This window comes from Orcinus orca, chromosome 13 (genome assembly GCF_937001465.1).
Source record: "Orcinus orca chromosome 13, mOrcOrc1.1, whole genome shotgun sequence".
NCBI lineage: Eukaryota > Metazoa > Chordata > Mammalia > Artiodactyla > Delphinidae > Orcinus > Orcinus orca.
Window position 1 is genome coordinate 34,612,564 of NC_064571.1, and position 17,824 is coordinate 34,630,387.

Consider the following 17,824-nt stretch of genomic DNA (forward strand, 5'->3'; position numbering starts at 1 on the left):
GAGGACAGTAGGAACTTCTTATACATGACTGTATATCACACCAAGGAGCATGCACTTTTGCTTGAAGGCAAGGGAATAGCATAGTCAGGTTAGTATTTTAGAAAAATCATCACGAACAAGTAGGAAAGGTGAATTTGAGTGAAGCAGAATTGAATTGGTTGTTAGAAGGCCAGTTGCAGTAATCCAGGCAAGACAAGCAAATCAGGATAGAACTCCTGGTGGAAACTGGGCTTTCTCCTTCTGATCACAGAACCTTCTCTTTGCACACTATGTGCTCTCTGCATTCTTAGTTGCTGTCTGTTTCTCCCACTGGCTTGTGAGAGGAGAGATTATGCTCAGCTTACTCTTAACAGTCTTGTAGAGAGCTGGACACAGAGAAGAATACACTCCATAGAGTTGCCTAACAAATAAATTATTGAATTAATCATTCTATCTCAGAGCCTATCCATTAATTGTTAAAATAATGAATAGGTATCATCCTAGTGAGAGCAGTGCTCATTTTAATGAGTTTGGAGCAATAAGTCATGTACTGTCACGTGCTTTTCAAATCTCCAGCTCTGTAGAAATCCAACATCTTGGTCAGTTTAATAAAAATATTAGATTTCTGTTGTTTTATCTCTTTCAAACTTTTTGGAAATATCTTTCCTTTCAGAGATTTTCTTATCCTGCATAAATTAAACCAGTAAGATAGTCTTATAATAAAATAGGAGACTAATATCTAGGGCTAGACTCACTTTTATTGAAGTGACAGTTTTCATAATGCCTTCCCCCTTTAAGCATTAAATCAATCAGTAAATAAATTTTAGTGTTTTATAAGAAGAAACTTCCAGTGTTCACTATTATTCATGAATGGAATGACCTATCTACAAAAGAGAAAGTCCTCTGGCTCCAGTGCTGTTAAGATAGATCAGTTGGTCATTTTCTGGGATGGTACACAGGACAATTCTGCTCTGGGGAACACTGGATTAATTGAGCTTTATGATTGCTTCCAACTTGAAGATTCTGGAGTCTATTTATTGAAAATCTATTATTTGATGTATAAATTATTATATTTATTTTTTGCTGAATAAAAATTTCCATTGGTTTTAAGTGTTGGCCATATAACAGAAACATTTTCAAGAATCAATATTGTGAAAATGACTATACTACCAAAAGCAACCTACAGACTCAATGCAAACTCTATCAAATTACCAATGGCATTTTTCACAGAATTAGAACAAAAATTTTACAATTTGTATGGAAACACAAAAGACCCCGAATAGCCAAAGCAATCTTGAGAAAGAAAAACGGAGCTGGAGGAATCATGCTCCCCAACTTCAGACTATACTACAAAGCTATAGTAATCAAGACAATATGGTACTGGCACAAAAACAGAAATATAGATCACTGATACAGGATAGAAAGCTCAGAGATAAATCCACACATGTATGGTCACTTAATTTATGAAAAAGGAGGCAAGAACATACAATGGAGAAAAGACAGTCTCTTCAATAAGTGGTGCTGGGAAAACTGGTCAACTACATGTAAAAGAATGAAATTAGAACACTCCCTAACACCATACACAAAAAATAAACTCAAAATGGATTAAAACCTAAATGTAAGACCGGGCACTATAAAACTCTTAGAGGAAAACACAGGAAGAACACTCTTTGACATAAATCACAGCAAGATCTTTTTTGACCCATCTCCTAGACTAATGGACATAAAAAATAAACAAATGGGACCTGATGAAACTTAAAAGCTTTTGCACAGAAAAGGAAACTATAAACAAGACGAAAAGACAACCCTCAGAATGGGAGAAAATATTTGTAAACAAAGAAACAGACAAAGGATTAATCTCCAAAATATATAAATAGCTCATGCAGCTCAATATTAAAAAATCAAACAACCCAATCAAAAAATGGGCCAAAGACCTAAGTAGACATTTCTCCAAAAAAGACATGCAGATGGCCAAGAGACACATGAAAAGCTGCTCAACATCATTAATTAGTAGACAAATGCAAATCAAAACTACAATGAGGTATCACCTCACACCCGTTAGAATGGGCATCATCAGAAAATCTACAAACAATAAATGCTGGAGAGGGTGTGGAGAAAAGGGAACCCTCTTGCACTGTTGGTGGGAATGTAAATTGATACAGCCACTATGGAGAACAGTATGGAGGTTCCTTAAAAAACTAAAAATAGAATTACCGTATGACCCAGCAATCCCACTACTGGGCATATACCCAGAGAAAACCATAATTCAAAAAACCATGCACCCCAATGTTCATTGCAGCACTATTTACAATAGACATATCATGGAAGCAACTTAAATGCCTATCAACAGATGAATGGATAAAGAAGTTGTGGTACATATATACAATGGAATATTACTCAGCCATAAAAAGGAATGAAATTGGCTCATTTGTAGAAACGTGGATGGGCCTAGAGTCTGTCAGACAGAGTGAAGCAAATCAGAAAGAGAAAAACAAATATCGTATATTAACACATATATGTGGAATCTAGAAAAATGGTGCAGATGAACTGGTTTGCAAGGCAGAAATAGAGACACAGATAGAGAGAACAAAAGTATGGACACCAAGGGGGGCAAGCAGGGGTGGGGGGGTGGGATGAATTGGAAGACTGGGATTGACGTATATACAGTAATATGTATAAAATAGATAACTAGTAAGAACCTGCTGTACAAAATAATAAAATAAAATTCAAAAAAAAAAAGAACACTCCCTAACACCATACACAAAAATAAACTCAAAGTGGATTAAAGACCTACATGTAAGACCAAATGCTATAAAACTCCTAGAGGAAAACAGGAAAAACACATTTTGACATAAATCACAGCAAGATCTTTTTGACCCATCTCCTAGATTAATGAAAATAAAAACAAAAATAAACAAATGTGACCTAATTAAACTTAAAAGCTTTTGCACAGCAAAGGAAACCACAAATAAGAAGAAAAGACAACTCTCAGAATGGGAGAAAATATTTCCAAATGAAGCAACAGACAAAGGATTAATCTCCAAAATATACAAACAGCTCATGCAGCTCAAAATAAAAAAATAAACAACCCAATCAAAAAGTGGGCAGAAGACCTAAACAGACATTTCTCTGAAGAAGACATACAGATGGCGAAGAGGCACATGAAAGATGCTCGTCATCACTAATAACTAGAGAAATGCAAATCAAAACTACAATGAGGTATCACCTCACTCCAGTCCGAATGGCCATCAACAAAAAATCTACAAACAATAATTGCTGGAGAGGGTCTGGAAAAAAGGGAGCCCTCTTGCACTGTTGGTGGGAATGTAAATTGATACAGCCACTATGGAGAACAGTATGGAGGTTCCTTAAAAAACTAGAAATAGAACTACCATATGCCCCAGCTATCCCACTACTGGGTATATACCCTGAGAAAACCATAATTCAAAAAGACACATAGATCCCAATATTCATTGTGGCACTATTTATAATAACCAGGACATGGAAACAACCTAAATGTCCAACGACAGATGAAAGGATAAAGAAGGTGTGGTACATATATACAATGGGATATTACTCAGCCATAAAAAGGAATGAAATTCGGTCATTTGTAGAGACATGGATGGACCTAGAGTCTGTCATACAGAGTGAATTAGTCAAAAAAGAGAAAAATAAATATTGTATATTAATGCATATATGTGAAATCTAGAAAAATGGTACAGATGAACCTAGTTCCAGGGCAGGAATAGAGACACAGATGTAGAGAACAGATATATGGACAGCAGGGGAAGGGGAGGGTGGGATGAATTGGGAGATCAGATTTGACATAAATACACTACCATGTGTAAAATAGATAGCTGGTGGGAGCCTGCTTTATAGCACAGGGAGCTCAGCTCAGTGCTCTGTGATGACCTAGATAGGTGGGATGGGGCAGGTGGGTGGGTGGGAGGGAGGTCTAAGAGGGAGGGGATATATGTATACATAGAGCTGAGTCAGTTAGCTTTTCAGCAGAAATTAATACAACATTGCAAAGCAATTATACTCTAATAAAAAAAATGTATCCAGTGAAAGACACATAAGGTATGTAACTCTCCCAGGAAATGCAACGGCTCAATATATTAGTATTATTTTGATGGGATGCGCTGGGGAGACCAAGACATTGGTTTTTAAAGTCATGGAAACATTGCATTTTGGTTGAATCCCTAAGTAGGAAGGATAAACATTTCTTTCTCTTCGAGTGGTGTTTATGTTATTCACAAGAAACATGATTGATAACACATAAGTGGGAGGCAATAGTATATTTGTGTGAGACCCACACAAAGTAATCCCACATGGAGAAATATCCTATAACACAATCATTAAGGATGACTTGACCAAAGTGTTCCTTTTCCTCCAAGGAAAAATATGTCTTTTAATAACTGAATAATTCATCTATTTTGATTCTTCAGACTAGATTACGACCTGAAGTTACTGCAGTACTACAGGAAATCAAGTTTGATTTTGTAATATTGTCAAATGAATACTTTAGAGTGCCATGTCTGAGATCAATAAGGAAGTGGTAACTACATTTACTGCCATATGATGATATTGATGTAAAAACATAACAGTCAAAATTATAAAATCAATTTCATAATTTAATCAGAAATGTTTATTGATACTGTTAAAGTCGAATTCAATAGCTTCTGGTATGTAGTTAATTTCCTACCTGTCAGAAAAATGTACTGAAATGTTCTTTCTTAAAAATGATTGGAGTTAATTCAGTAGAGAAAACAGCAAAGTTTCATGATAATAGATAGATATTTCTTCTCTCTCCAATCCTTGGTGGTGAATGCTGGAAGTTTTCTGTTTGGTTCTTTTAAATATGACACAACAAGGAAATATCCACCAGCCACCCAAGTGATTGGCATTGTCGTCCCCTAAAATGTAACCAATTGCCTTCTTGGGATGAAGACAGAGTTTTAACTTTACTGCAAAACTGAAGAAATGAATAAGCAACATGTGTATAAAGATGTGAGAGGAGTGTAAAGGCTCAATAGCCCCTTGTAAAATAACATCTAGTTAAAAAATTAAATAAGAAAGAGAAAGTTCTAGAGACTGGGATTCTTTGATGCTTTTACTTTGTCGCTAGCTACCAGTTTTGATCTTTATTCACTTTAAGTTGGAGGTATCTTAATTGAAGCAAAAGACACTTAAAAGAATGTCTGTAAGTGTGACTTGTATGTTTGAAATAAAACTCTTATGGATTGTGAGAACCCGTCCAACTCATCCAATTAAATGAGATAAAGACCAAGCTCTGAAGGTTTAGCAGTTCATTCAGATGTATGAAACATCTGTATGTCATGACCAATAACAATTCTGACAGCCTTCATGATTCTTTAGAAGTTATCATTTTCTTGTTTAAAACCTAATGATGGTTCCCTATTGTGTGGGGAATGAAGTCAAGTTTTCTTATATGGGCATTCGAGAGTTTTCACTCTTTGCCCATACTGTTTTCTGCTCATCCTCTCCCTCTCCTTCACTCATTCCACTTTGGTCAAACTTGCCTTTAAACTCTTCTTCAAATGGCCCATGCCTTCTCCTTTGTCCGTGATTGTTCCCAACACTATTGTCTGCTTAGCACTCAAAAAAATTGATTCATGTCCTATTTCACCCTGTACTTGCATTTTCTCTTTGGTGTTGCTTCACCAGTTCGACGATAAGCTCTTGGAGGTTGGTACTGGGTCCCACATCCTCCAGAACATTAAGCAAATGCACACGGAGTGGTTGCTCAGAGCGTTTGGTCAACTGAATGTTCTGTGAAATTGTTAAGATTAGAGTTCCCAGAGGCAGAATTTTGGAATGCAGCCAAATTCACGCTTTGGGTATGCTTCAATTCATTGCAATGAATCAGAATGGAATAGTATTCTTTTTTTTTTTCTTTTTGGCTGTGTTGTGTCTTCTTTGCTGCGCGCGGGCTTTCTCTAGTTGTGGTGAGCAGGGGCTATTCTTCGTTGCGGTGCACAGGCCTCATTGCTGTGGCTTCTCTTGTTGCGGAGCGCGGGCTCTAGGCACGCGGGCTTCAGTAGTTGCAGCACGTGGGCTCAGTAGTTGTGGCTTGCGGGCTCTAGAGCGCAGGCTCAGTAGTTGTGGCACACGGGCTTAGTTGCTCCACGGCATGTGGGATCTTCCCGGATGAGGGCTCGAAGCCATGTCCCCTGCATTGACAGGTGGATTCCTAACCACTGTGCCACCAGGGAAGCCCCAGCATTCTTAATTAAAATAAAAATTTCTGCACCAGGTGGAACTGCAGGTCTCATTGTACAAAGGAGAGAATGAAGGCTCAAAAAGTTCACAAAGGTGTTTAGCATCAGAGTCACCATCAGACCCCAGGTCTCCTGATTCCCATTCACTCCTCTTTTTGCTATACCATGAGCCTCCTGAGGAGCTAATTCTAATTATCCACGGATGGTAAGAAAGGAGAGACAGGTTGCTTTAAAAATAAACAAAATCCTTTGAAGATGAGGTGATGCTCCAGAAACTTTAAGAATTGATCACAGAAGATACCGAAAGTTTGCTTGGGTTCCTAATTTTGCTAATTTTTGACTTTGGTGTATAAAACATTATTACTGAAACGAATAAAACCAGTGGTTCGGTGAAGAACATAGCTAGACTACGTGAAAAAATATACTGTATTTTGAAACAGAATTCATTGGATCTGTGTTCTAACTCTAGGCTTGCATGGGATCTGCCTTTAGGATTTTCCCCCTTTTTCTCTAATTGGGTTGCTCTTGACCTCCTTGGGCCAACTCCTGCTTCCCGGAAGTTGGACTAAGGAGGGATTCCCACTCTCATTTATCCAGGAAATGTCAACTAAGACTATGCCTACACAAAAAGAAAAGTGTATATTCATGTATGAACAAATTAATACATAAGGAAATATATGGGTACTTTAATGCGAGTATGAGTCTGTCTATAAAACTTATATGTTCCAGCAAAACTAACTGTAAGGCAAAACCTTTTTTCCTATTAACTCTCATATAAGTTTCTAGGGGGGATAAACACCCAATCATTTGCGTTAAGATGATCAAAGCAGGATATACAGGGCTATTGATATACACATGTAATAAGATATAAAGAAGACTATATAAGATATAAAGAACACTATAGTACTTTTATGACATAAAAGCCATCATTCATTACATGCTTATTATATGTTGGCCCTATACACGCTTTACACATCTCATTGAATCATTGCAATAACCTCACAATATCTATATTATGATCTGCACTTAAAGAAGCTTCAGAGCACAGTCTTTTAAGTCAGAGGTACCTGGGTTCAACCCCAGCTTCCTCCCTTAATCAGCAGTGAGATCTTAAGCAAGTTCCTTAACTCTGCTAAACCTCAGTTTTTTCAACTATAAAGATGAAAGAATCATAACACATACATCATGGGATTATGATAAGTATTAAAATAGAGAATGATAACAGAGCCCCAAGTACATTGTAGTTCTCAATAACCTAACGAATTTTGCTTATTATTACTACAGATGAGGAAACTGAGTCTTAAAGAAGTGAAATCACTTGTCCAAGGCCACACAGCAAGTAACTGGAAGAACTGAAATTTAAATGCAGGTCTCTCCCAGTTTCGTGTCTGGGGGAATATTGTGGGGTCCCATGAAAGAAGCAGGGAATGAGGAGTGGGCCAAGGCAGAGTAAATGAGAATAGAAAAGAAAGAATATACGTGTGTGAAGCATATTATGAAGCAAAAGATGATTGACAAGCTGTACCAGAGAGGGAGAATGGCCATGCATGACGTCAAGGCTTTATACCTGGACAGACTAATGGAAAAAGGAGGAAGCTTCTGGTGCTCTTGGACTGGAGCTTAGGAGCCCAGACCTGCTGCTGCCCAAACTGCCGACGGAATGCTGCCTCAGGGTAACCAGAACCATGGTCAGGGCTGCCCACTCTGGGGCTCTAGTGGCTGTAGTTCCTCTGCGCCTGCTGTCACCATACCATCAGAAATTCCTAGCGACTGCTGTGCTGTTGAAATAAGAAGCAGAGGAAAAAAAACCAAACCACTGCTTCTGTCTTTCCTCCCACTTTCTAATCTTCGAACAGTTCCTCCAACTGACAGAACATGAATAAGAAGTCAGCTGGCAAGGAATCTGGGAAATGTAGTTTGCAGGCTTCCAGCCCCAGCAATACCCAGCAGAGTGTAGAAGGGAAGGCTGTGGGCCTGAGAAACAAAAGATAAATAACCAACATGGGGGGAATCATTATAAGAGTTAGGAGCTTCAGGAGGAAGAAATGGTTTTAGAGAAAATAAGTTGTTTCGGTATAGATAACTTATATCACAGAGAAAGGTAAATGCTTCTGCTCTTAGAAATGCATTAAAAATAGGTTACGGGGGCTTCCCTGGTGGCGCAGTGGTTGGGGGTCCGCCTGCCGATGCAGGGGACACGGGTTCGAGCCCCGGTCTGGGAAGATCCCACATGCCGTGGAGCGGCTGTGCCCGTGAGCCATGGCCGCTGAGCCTGCGCGTCCGGAGCCTGTGCTCCGCAACGGGAGAGGCCACAACAGTGAGAGGCCCGTGTACCGTAAAAAAAAAAAAAAAAAAAAAGGTTACATTGTTTGTTGGAACAGACCTGTAAACGTTAATTAAATTCCATTACCTATGATCATGTTTTAGCTTTAAAAGGAAAACTAATTAAAGTATAATAAATATAACAACTGGGTAATGTGTATATATCAGCCTCTCCATATTTCTCTTATCAGGTGCTACATAACAGACTTACATTTTCACTCATCTACGGGCCTCTAATAATTGAGAAGAAGTCACTCAAGTGAGGAAGATCTGTAGGTGCATGAACTGTAAGTTGGTTCCATTTTCTTTTTATAACACACATATAGTATCTCTAGGGATTGAACACTGATGCTTTGGCATGAAAAGTTCTCAAGCTACTAGACTTTATCTAAACTTGGTGGTAAAGCCCTTGACTTTTTCCCTTGTACCCTAGAAGAAAATATGGAAGAATTATTGATCACTTTCTGAGTATTTCTTTTCCCTTAGGTCCATTGCTTGTCACAATACTTACTTTCCTCCCCCCACCCTCCCTTTTTTTTTTCTTTGTTCAGTTAAAGCAGAAAGCACGTGTATCATGAGACTCTTAGACAATTTTGTAAGAAGATTAGGGATGCTTTTTGGCAATTTTCTACATTGCAACTCTCCCTTCATCTGTAAACATGAAGTCTGTACCATCAAGCTCAGAACTTACGGCTGAAGAAGGTATCTTTTAAAAAATAATTTGCCTATAACATTAAAATTTTTTTTAAATGGAAGGATATATTTTCATCCTATGACCATTTTCATTCTATGACCAAAAATTTTAGTGACCCTCCCTTCTTTAATTTTCATCATCTTCCTTGGTAACTAGGGGACAAAACAGCTAACAGCATATGAACTTTTCACCCTTGTATCAATTGTCTAGTTCTTTGCGTATTTGAAAACATAGATCAAGTTCTTAACTTTCTTTGAAGCTCTTCCTGACTGTACCAATTTATAGCAATCTCAACAGCTTTCGGAAAGTGGCTTTACAAAGACATCCAGGCTTCACATCATGTTAGTTAGGATTGGACTAAGGAGGGATTCCCACTCTCATTTATCCAGGAAAGTATTGGATAAATGAGGTGATGATGAGCGGGCCCACTAAAATGGTTACATTTATCCCTCGTCAGCTCCCCATCTATGAAGATGTGTCCTCCTAATCTCTGCTATAGCCCTTGCTTCTTTGATTCATAGCCTGGTTTCTACTGCTCCAGATTCTCCATGCCCAGTTCCACGAACTGCTGCCAATAGCTAGATGAACTGCCTCCACGGTGGCTAGGGCAGATCCTAACAATACTTACCAATGTGTGTGTTTCCCCTCCTCTTTCTGGAACATTCCCCAAGCCCACTGAATCTAGGTCAAGCTGTGGGACTGATTCTGGTCAATGGGGTGTGAAGAGACTCCACCTCTTAAATCTCCATGAGATTCTTGGCTTTCTTGCTTTCCTCTTCCCTTGTGCAGTTGCAGAGGATTTAATGGGGCTCCAGTCAGAACCACTTACTAGGTACAACCTGAATCGCTGAGTCTTGCCTGGAGCAGAGCTGGCTGACCTATACCAGGAGAAAATTAATTGCTGTTGGGTAAAGTGGCTGACAGGTATCATCATCACCACCACCACCACTACCACCATCATCATCATCATCGTCATCACCATCATCAGCCTCATGTGCCTCTCTAATGAATACATACATCCTGAAGAAAACCATTTGACAAATCTCTAATGAATACATACATCTTGAAGAAAACCATCTGACAAATTTAACACCCTAGTCTTAAAGAGATTAAGTAGTTTGCTCAAAGCCCCAGAGTTGGTAAGTAGCCAACCCAAGTCTGCATTATCAGATTTAAGTTAATTTAACCTCACAGCTGACCATTAACCTATAACCTGATTGCCACCATAGCTCTGGCATCAGGATGCCTGGAGATGTTTTAGGTCAGTTAGAAAGGTCTACCAGTTGCCCACTGGCAGACTGAAGAGCAATACGAGATGAAATGTAACTGACAGGTATCAGGCCGAGGAGGAGGAAGCTGTGTGGAACCTCTGGCCATTCATTCAGCCTGAGTGTATCATTTTGCACCTCTAATGACCCCCACTGAAGGGTATCAACCACATCTTTACCACGTCCACCTTCACCCAGCCTAATAAGACCAAGCCCTGCCTCTCATGCAGCCACAAAACCCAAAATGGGGAATTCAAGGATTTGTTGCAAAAGGTCAGGGCTAGTTTTTCAACTTGATGCACTAGATGAGGTTAAGAAGAGAGGTCAAGCGATCCAACCTCCTACTTCAAGAAGACTCACATTGGGTCTGAGTTTTCCACTGGATAAGTTTAGAAAGCCCTGTCATTTTTCCTGTGAGATGAAAGAAGCACCAAGAAGAGGCAATGTACATTTTTCCTTTGTTCTTTATGGCTTATCTAAGCATCTGTTTTAAAAGGGTATATGAGAGCAAGCAAAAAAAAAAAAAAAAGGCCATATTTTAGACTATAGCTCATTGGTATTAGATTGATCACTTTTGATCCACCAGGGCTTCAGCTCCTAACTCTGGATTTCTACTTTCCATTCCTGCTTCGGGCCCCTTGGTTTTAGCCTTTGCTTCAAGGTCTGCTTTGGATTCTTTAGATTTCAGCTTTACACCAACTCTTTGCTCAACCTCTGATTTTTGGAAGTTCCTTCGTCTATAGTGGCTCAGTGGTATTGCCCACCAATCCCTACTTCACCCCCCAGAAAATTGCAGAGACTTTTTTTTTAATCAGGGAATGAGAATGAAGACAACAGAGCACTAGTGAACATAAGATCCTGTGGCCTTAAAACAGGTTCAAATTTCAGTTCTTTCTTATCTGCCAGAACCTATATCATTTGTCACAGACTTAGAGCAAATGACTCTTGTCTTCAGATTCCATCAGCAATATGCATCGGGGGCTCAGCCAGAGGCTAGTGCCTTTATCCTGACGCTCCAAATGGGGCTCACTCTTTCCTGATGGTGATATTCGAAACTTGATGGGACACCAGATGTTCCAGCAGCCTTTCCTTAATGTGAAGCTTCTCTGATCAGAAAGCTGAGTGGCTATATTTGCATATGAAACTGTTTTCTATGGCAGTGCTGGGAATATTAAGTGGTGATACTCCGTGGAGCTCTGGAGACCTGAGTCCTTAGCAGTGATTTAGGAAGACCCGTTGCAGATGACTACAGTGAAATTGGTAAGCTGTGCAACTGATGGCCTTGATGGGGTCCTGAGGAGTGTCTCTCGAGTCAGCTAGAACTTATGGCCTTGAATTATTCTCAGTGCTTCCAGGATGGATTAAAAGATGATAAAGACCCTCCCCTAAAGGAACTTACAGTCTAGTTGTGTAGGTAAGACATACACACAGGAACATTACAAGGTGACATATGTGAGCGAGGTGCAAGTGTGGGACACAATGTTTATGGAAGGGATTGAAGGTGAAGCCGGGGTCATTCTGCTTGTCTTTTTTTCCATGGACTTAAAAATCTCCCAATAAAGTAAAAAAAGAGGCTTCCGTATCTGACTACTCTTTGTTGTTTATTTCTAAATTCCAGATGACTTAGTCATGATTTTCAAAGCTGACAATAAACGAAATGTGATTGCTTTGAATATGCAGAGGTGAAAAATGAGCTATGCCTTCTTTATTAGGGATTTAGAATGTACTTTTATAATATAAATCCTGTCCTGTGCCTATTCCACCTGAGACTTTTGGACAGTCGCTAAACCTTAGTGCTTGAAGGCATCAATTGTCACCACTTGTTTTATCTTCCTACTTTTATTCACCTGCATATACGTTAGCATTTACAGTCTAGTTAGAGGTCTTCATTTTTGTGGAAGAATCTAAAGTGGTTAACAGGTTTATGCAGACTCAATTTTTATGGTCAGTGTGATTGGATGGACAAGTATCAGGCAACCTGAAAACTTTAGCTCTAATGAATGTAATTTTGGCTGTATGTAATTCTACTATAATCTTGGAATTTGTTTTTCAGGCTCCAGGCATGAATGCTATAGAAAAACACAAGGACTGCACGGATCAAAAGCCAGATACAGACATAGAAATGAGGTACAGTGCAATAACACTGCTCAGGTTCTGAAACAATGAGGAATTCTTTTGAGGGATTTTGGACAATGTGGAGAAACAGTTACCAAAGCCGCAGGAATGCCAGGCCTTAAGCCCAGGCTACAGAATCTGAGTTTAAAGAGATGATGATGGATTACCCAATTCTTCCCTAAGACCCTTCTCAGAATCCCATGGTGAATGAAGCCCTGGTCAACACGTTTTTCACAAGGTTGCGGTAGTAACTGAGAACGAGCAAGGATAGGGAATAAAGTTGAAACTAGAACGAAAGGGAATGAACTATGAAGATGGGCTCAGTCCCTTAATCTTTTAAAGATATTTTCCAGGTGGAGGGACTGAGCTATGTAACATTTCCAAACATGTAGATAAATCTCCTCATCTATCATGATGTCACCAACGACCCTGAAAATCTGCAATCCACGGTTCATCGTGAAAACATTTCATGGATGCTTTATTATTTCTCATGAAAAAGGGTAAACTCAGGTTTTTGGAATTTGGAGTTTGCTCATTACGGGCTCAGGCTGAAGTGCAAGTGTGTTTGAATTCAACCTTCAGCATGAGGATGTTTGAGTATAAAGCTACAAGGTCTTTTATTAAATTTAAAATCGTGGGTTACGTGTTGAATGGCCTGCATTCCATCCCATTGTTTAAATTCATCAAATAGTCACTCTGGAATTATTTCTAACAATTGGGATGACTTCATTTGTGTTTGTTTTCCTTTTCTATTAATCCATGACAAACTGTGAAATTTGCCATTTTTACCATAACCAGGCCATGAAATTTGTCATCTCTCTCTGTAATTTACATGGAGCCTTGGCTTTAGATACATTTCAGGCAGGATGATTACTTTCCATCTGATGCAGAGGACAGAACAAAGGAGGGATACACACAGAATAGAACACAAACAAATTCAGAGCAGACATCAGGAAGGGCTTTCTTCCCCTTTTTTTCTTGAATGCTGTAAAGTCCTCTAAAATGTGCCGTCTGCCTCCCAGAGGAAAAAAAGTTGATGGGACAAACTAAGGCACTCTAGTCAAATCCAAGAAACAATACAGTGGCACTCTGGGGAGAGGGGAGAACTTAAAAGATGAGATGTCTTGACAAACTGGAGTGAGTCGGAGGGATGTGGGGTGAAATCATATGAGTAATATGGTTGGGAGGCATCTGGAAGTGGAGTTTCAGAGGCATACCACCATAACAGTATGAGAGTTTTAAAGCTTGTTCACAAGCAATTGTTCCTGGGATGGTGAATTTTCCCTTCTCTCTTTTTTTTTTTTTTTTTTTTTTGCTGTACGCGGGCCTCTCACTGTTGTGGCCTCTCCCGTTGCAGAGCACAGGCTCCAGACGCGCAGGCTCAGCGGCCATGGCTCACGGGCCCACCCGCTCCGCGGCATGTGGAATCTTCCCTGACCGGGGCACGAACCCGTGTCCCCCTGCATGGGCAGGTAGACTCTCAACCACTGTGCCACCAGGGAAGCCCCCTCCCCTTCTCTTTTGACTCCCTCGTCTCCAAAATTGAACATAAATTAGTTTCGTCCATGTCAGGTGAATGAAAAGTCCACTGAACCATTTGAGTTGAAAATTAGATTGGACATTTTGCAAGGAAGTTCTCATATCTGTTCCTAATGATCTTCTTCTTGGTTGGGAGAAGGAAGGAAAGAAAAGAGTTTTCACTGTCCGTTTGCCTGACGTGCGAAATACAGCATCTTCCTGGAACTGTTGACTTCAGCAAGCTAGGTTGTGGCAGCGGCTAACCGACCACTGAATGGAAGGTCGCTCGGCCAAGTAGATGTCCTGCTTCTCCACTGTAGATATCACTTTGGTGTTGTGAGGTTCCTCTGAAGGAGGAGAATTATGGCTCTGTTTGACGGTGGCTATGAGGCTAGAAATGAAGGAGATGAGAAGGAGACCTCTAAGCACTATCTCATTCCCCTGTGTTCCCATCTCTTCCTGACCTGAGGGAGTGAGAGAGCAGGTGGGTACCACATAATCACATGAGCCCTAGGAGACTGAAGGTTACTTAAAAAGACAAATGTGGTTACTTAAAAAGACACTTTTTTTTTTTTTTTTAACCAAATTGCATTCCAGAATAGATATACCAATTTACATTAATAACAGACTGTCCACCTCACTTCACCAGCACTGAACATCCTCATTTTAAAAAAGAACTCTTGGGCTTCTCTGGTGGCGCAGTGGTTGAGAGTCTGCCTGCCGATGCAGGGGACACGGGTTCGTGCCCTGGTTTGGGAAGATCCCACATGCCGCGGAGCAGCTGGGCCCGTGAGCCATGGCCGCTGAGCCTGCGCGTCCGGAGCCTGTGCTCCGCAACGGGAGAGGCCACAACAGTGAGAGGCCCGCGTACCGCAAACAAAAAACAACAAAAAATACAAAACTCTTACTTTGATAATTTTAAAATAAAAAACAAAATGGTCTGCTATCTTACATTTCACTTTTGTGACTACCAGGGAAACTGAACGTTTTATATTTCCTTTATTGTAAATCACCCCCTATCCCTTTATCTCTCCTGGTGTGGCAGCCATGAGAAGGTGCCTCCCAGGCCTCTCACTTTGAAACCTGTGGCCTTACTTACGCTGAGGCCCCGCCTCCTGGGCTGCGTCCTGCCAATGACCGCGTATGGAGTGTGGTGAGGATACTGAGGCAGACCCATTCCTAGGAGATGCAGAACGCCTTTGTTGACTGGCTCTGACTCCCCTATGACTTCCTGACCCCTTCTTAGACTAGAAGGCAGTCTACACCCTCTCTCTCCATCTCTGATGCCCTCCCCGCCTCCAGCCTGCTGGGCTCCCTCCTGATTTCCTTCCACACAGGCTGTTCCTTTAATGTTATGGGTTAAATTGTGTTCCACCCAAGTTCGTATTTTGAAGTCTTACCCCCCCCCAATACTTCAGAAGCTGACTTTATTCAGAAATAGGGTTGTTGCAGATGTAGCTACTTAAGGTGAGTTCACCCTGAAATATGATGGGCCCCTAATCCAAAATGACTGGTCTCCTTCTACAAAGAGCACCATGTGAAGATACAGACACTTACAGAGGGAAGATGAAATGAGGACATGAGGAGAAAACCATCTACAAGCCTAGGAACCCCTGAGACCACCAGAAGTTAGGGGAAAAGTATGGAACAGACTTTCCCTCTCAGCCCTCAGAATCAACCCTGATGACCCCTGGGTATCCAGCTTCTAGTCTCCAGATCTGTGAGCAAATAAATTGCTGGTGTTTAAGCCACCTAGTTTATAGTATTTTGTATGGCAGCCTCAGGTAACTAATACACCTGATAAAATCCTCCCATTTTTAATCCTGTCTTATTGTCTGCTTCTTGGACACCTGAACTAAGATAAGCTTTATATGAGCTTTTAATATATTGAATATTAAACCTCTGTCAAAACTTTTATGTGTTTAAATACTCAACCTTCCCAGGGGGTCTTCCTTCACGGTATGCGAGCCTCTCACTGTTGTGGCCTCTCCCGTTGCGGAGCACAGGCTCCGGACGCGCAGGCTCAGCGGCCATGGCTCATGGGGTCCAGCCGCTCCGCGGCATGTGGGATCTTCCCGGACCGGGGCACGAACCCATGTCCCCTGGATCGGCAGGCAGACTCTCAACCACTGCACCACCAGGGAAGTCCCCTTCGTCCTTCCTTCATTTCCTTCCTTCTCTCTTGCTTTCAAGTCTTTCCCTGCTGGAGAGATGATAGATATTCACCCATTTGGTTTTTTGCTGATTGTTAAAGTCTGGCCTTTACATTTAACCCTTGAGTATATTAAGAACTTTGTGTGTGTGTGTGTGTGTGTGTGTGTGTGTGTGTGTGTAGTGAAATATGAACTCTATGGTATTGCACCCAGTCTTTTTTCTTTTCTCCTTCAAAATATATTTAGCTATTCTTACATATGTATTCTTCCATATGAACTTTTGCAACAGTTTTCAAGCAAGCTAAAAGAGAGAAAAATGCCGTTGATGCTTTTATTGCATATGCTTTAAACAAACAACTCTATTTGTCAATAATTAATATGATTACAACATTTAGTTTTGCCATCTGAGAACATTGTCTCCAATTATTCAATAATTAGTTTCATTTGCCATTTTCTTTACATAGGTTTCTTGCACGACTTACTAACTTGAAAGTATTTTACGGAGTTTGCTTTTATAAAGGTCACATTTTTCATGATATTTTCTAACTAGTATGAAGAAAAGTTATTTATTTCTACATGATCATATCATATTCAACCACTTTTACTAAAATTTGTCATTAATTCCAATTTTGGAGACTTAGCACATTTTTTAGACTGTCCTCCGTGGTGGTAAATCTTTTAGAAACAGGCTGTGAGAGCTGGAAGATTCTAAAGGTCATCTTACCCTCTCATTTTGTAGATGATCCATTAGGGGGCCCCAGCAACAAGCGCCAAACATTATGAAATGAAGGCCTTGGAAAGGCCCCACCCCATCCTCCTGGAGATTCTTAAACTAAAGATCAGACAGTTCAACATACAGAAGTGATTTAACATTTGTGAATAATTATAGTGATAAAATAACAGTAACCATTTATCAAGGTCCAGGCACTGTGCTAGGTGCTTTACATGGAACAACTCATTTTATTCTTACGACAATCATTTGAAATACAGTTTTTCAAGATTATTGGCAGATGTGTTTAGCTGGAATGTCTGTCCTCTTCATACTCTGGCTGTCCCTCTATCCAGCTCTTCTTAGAGGCAGAAGGATATTAGCAAGTGACTTCTTAGGCTTCTGTGTTAGCCTTAGTTACTATGAGTCTTAGTCTATTATTAAAAATTGAAAGAGGCTTCCCTGGTGGCGCAGTGGTTGAGAGTCCTCCTGCCGATGCAGGGGACACGGGCTCGTGCCCCGGTCCGGGAAGATCCCACATGCCGCAGAGCAGCTGGGCCCGTGAGCCATGGCCGCTGAGCCTGTGCGTCCGGAGCCTGTGCTCCGCAACGGAAGAGGCCACAACAGTGAGAGGCCCGCGTACCACAAAAAAAAAAAAAAAAAAAATTGAAAGAGTTGAGCCAGGCTTTTTATGGCCAAGAACAGGTTTCTCATCAGCACCCCTACACAAAAAAACAAAATACAGTAATAAAAAGTGTTAACAACTATTTAAAAGTTTTCATTGGCTAGATAAGCATGCCAAGTTAAAAAGAAGTTGAATTTTT

At 40.5% G+C, this 17,824-nt stretch overlaps 1 long non-coding RNA gene across 1 annotated transcript in view; it reads left to right on the top strand.

Moving 5' to 3' along the window:
* Positions 1-17,824, top strand: part of LOC117195578 (uncharacterized) — a 76,005-nt gene that overhangs the window by 6,472 nt on the left and 51,709 nt on the right. Inside the window, exons 3-5 of the long non-coding RNA XR_007471100.1 lie at positions 8,735-8,830; positions 11,666-11,765; positions 12,559-12,632. This is a non-coding gene — a long non-coding RNA (uncharacterized LOC117195578). The remainder of the gene's footprint in view (positions 1-8,734; positions 8,831-11,665; positions 11,766-12,558; positions 12,633-17,824) is intronic.